The sequence below is a fragment of the Triticum aestivum genome, chromosome 5B, assembly GCF_018294505.1.
Source record: "Triticum aestivum cultivar Chinese Spring chromosome 5B, IWGSC CS RefSeq v2.1, whole genome shotgun sequence".
NCBI classification, from domain to species: domain Eukaryota; kingdom Viridiplantae; phylum Streptophyta; class Magnoliopsida; order Poales; family Poaceae; genus Triticum; species Triticum aestivum.
The window spans coordinates 164240383-164243905 of NC_057807.1; positions in this window are offsets into that span (position 1 = coordinate 164240383).

The following is a 3523-nucleotide window of genomic DNA, read 5'->3' on the forward strand; positions in this document are numbered from 1 at the left end:
AGGGTCTGAATTAGACTAGGGGAAAGGGGGCGGCGGCCCACCCCCCTTGCCCTTTCCTACTCCCTCTCTCTTTCAGACTAAAAAAAAGTACTCCCTCTCTCTTTCCCTCTTTCTTCTCTCCTACTCCGGAAAGGAAAAGGTGAATTCTACTAGGACTTGGGAGTCCTAGTAGGACTCCCCACACTTGGCGCCCCCTCTAGGGCCGGCCTCCTCCTCCTCCCTCCTTTATATACATGGGCAGGGGACACCCCAAAGGCACAATAGATACACATGTTGATCATTGATCTTTAGCCATGTGCGGTGCCCCCCTCCACCATAATCCACCTCGGTCATATCGTAGCAGTGCTTAGGCGAAGCCCTGCGTCGGTAGCTTCATCAACACCGTCATCACTCCGTCGTGCTGACGGAACTCTCCTCGAAGCTCTACTGGATCATGAGTTCGTGGGATGATACTGAGCTAAACGTGTGCAGATCGTGGAGGTGTCGTACGTTCGATACTAGGATCGGTCGATCGTGAAGACGTACGACTACATCAACCGCGTTGTCATAACGCTTCCGCTTGCAGTCTACAAGGGTACGTGGACGACACTCTCCCCTCTCGTTGCTATGCATCACCATGATCTTGCGTGTGCATAGGAAATTTTTTGAAATTACTATGTTCCCCAACAGTCCCACCATGTCGAGTCCCCAGACCGCGAAGGGCCAGGTGATCGGGATGGTCCGTAGTGCTGAAGCCGGCTGGTGGCTGCGCTTCTTGAAGCGCTGGCATCCCTCACACTTGAGGACAAATGATTTGGAGTCTTGGAGGGTTGTGGGCCAGTAGAAACCATGGCGGGAAGCCTTGGCCACCAGGGACATTGAGGCAGCATGGTTCCCACACTCCCCCTGGTGTATGTCGAGTAGGATCTCTATGCCCTTGTCCTGCACGACACAGCATTGGCAGACACCCGTCGAGCTGCGTTTGATGAGCTCGTTGTTGATGATGTTGTAGGTGGACGACCGGTGCTGAATTTGTCGGGCCTCGGTCTCGTCCATGGGAGGACTCCGTTTTCCAGGAACTCTGAGATTAGCAGGGCCCATGATGAAGCCGTTACCATGGCGAAGACGGCCACCATGATGGGCTCTGGGGCGTCAGCCCTCGAGCCAAAGGCGACAGCCCCTGGGCCGGAGATAGAGGCGTCCGGGTTGAGCATGGTAGTCCCCGGGCTGGGTTCCACAGCCCCAAGGATCAGGTCGGAGTCGGCATTGGCTGGATCGGATGCCGCAGTCCCCGGGTCGGGTTCTGCGGCTTCCAGGTCCGGGTTGGATACGGCATCCCCCGAGCTTGGGCCTGCGACCGCCGAGTCCGTGCCGGGGAGGGGCGTGGCCGGGTCATCCGGGACGAAGATGGACTCAGAGTCCGGAGACGGCTTGTGCAGGTACTCGAGGGAAACGCTAGACGGAATGGCCTACCAGGATGAGCTAATCTTGGCTAGTGCGTCGGTGGCTTTCGTTTTCTGCACGCGGGACATGGAGGAACTCGTAGCCGTCGAAGAAGCCGGAGAGCTGCTCGACGAGGAAATGGTAGCTGGCCATGTTGGTGTCTCGGGCATCCCACTCGCCGGACCACTGTTGTACCACCAGGTCCGAGTCATCGTAGCACAGGATGTGTCAGATGCCGAGTTCCTTGGCAAGCTGGAGGCCATGCACAAGGGCTTCATACTCGGCAATGTTGTTGGAGGCGGCGAAGTGGATCTGGAGCGTGTAGCGAAGCCGTTCGCCCTTCGGGGATGACAGCACGATGCCGGCTCGCAAGCCGGAACGCATCTTGGAGCCGTCGAAGTGCATGCGCCAGTGCGTTGAATCCGGTGGCAGCGCCATGTATTGGGTTTCTGTCCAATCGACGAGGAAGTCGGCCAGGGCTTGGGACTTGATCGTGGTGCGGGGCTCGTAGAGGATGGTGTGGCCGGCTAGCTCGACCGCCCATTTGGCGACCTGGCCAGAGGCATCCTGGCATCCCATGGTTTCGCCGATGGGGGCCATGCTGACCATGGTGACAACATGCTCTTGGAAGTACTACTTCAGTTTCCTGGCGGTGAAGTACACGCCATAACACATCTTCTGGTAGTGTGGGTAGTTTTGCTTGGAGGCGGAAAGAACTTTGCTCAAGCAGTAGACCGAGCGCTGGACAGACTGGATCTTGCCCTTCTATGGTCGCTTGACTACCAGCACCGTGTTGACCGACCTTGAGGTGGTGGCAATATAGAGCAACAGTGGCTCCTTGTTGGCTAGTGCGGCCAGGACGAGTGCGGTGGAGAGCATGCGCTTGAGATCCCGGAAAGCTTCGTCCGCCTGGTCATTCCACTCAAATGGCATCGTCTTCTTCATCAGCTAATATAGGGGCAAGGCCCTCTCGCCCAGCCGGTTGAGAAACCGGCTGACCAAGGCCAAGCAGCCAGTGAATTTCTGAATATCGCGCAGCCGGACCGGCTTGCGCATCCGCTCGATGGCCTTGATCTTCTCCGGGTTCGCCTCAATGCCGTGCTCCGAGAGGAGGAAGCCGAGTAGCTTTCCAGCCGGCACGCCGAAAACACACTTATTGGGGTTGATCTTGATCTGGTACTCGCGCAGATTGGCAAAGGTTTCCTTCAGGTCGCCGAGGAGCGTGAGGTGCTGCTTGGTCTTCACCATGATGTCATCCACATAGACGTTGATGTTGCGGCCAAGCTGCGGCAGCAGGTATTTCTGCATGCAGCACTGGAAGGTGGCGTCGGCATTCTTTAAGCCGAACGACATGGTGATGTAGCAACATGCCGCGAAGGGCGTGATGAAGGACGTCTTTAGGGCGTCGGTCGGGTCCAGCTTGATCTGATGATAGCCGGAGTAAGCATCCAGGAAGGACAAGAGCTCGTAGCCGGCGGTGGAGTCGATGAATTGGTCGATCCGCGGGAGGGCGAAGGGATCCTTAGGGCAGGCCTTGTTTAGGCTGGTGTAGTCTATGCACATGCGCCAGGTTTTGTTCTTCTTCAGGACGAGGACTGGGTTGTCCGGCCACTCGGGGTGGAACACTTCCATGATGAAGCCAGCCGCCAAGAGCTTGGCGATCTCTTCACCAATGGTTCTTCTCTTCTCTTCTAAAAAGCAAAGTAGGGGTTGGCGGACAGGCTTGGCGTCCTTGTGGACGTGGAGTTTGTGCTCGGCGAACTTCCTCGGAATACCCGACATGTCCTTTGGGGTCCATGCGAAGATATCCCTATTCTCACGAAGGAAGTCGACGAGCTCGCCTTCCTATTTGTTGTCGAGGTGGGTGCCCACTATGACGTACTTGCTGCAGCCGGGGTCCTCCAGGTTCAGCTTGACTTTCTTGGTTTCCTTCGAGGGCTGGAATGAGGCCTTGCCGGCCGGCTCGTTAGCCGAAGCCGGCACGGTCGGTATCTTGTTGGCCAGCGCGACGATCCGGTCGAGCTGGCGCCGCTCCTCGGCTATGACCAGCGACTCGGCCAGTTTGGCGCCGGCTTGGGTGCACTCCAGTGACTTGTTGTAG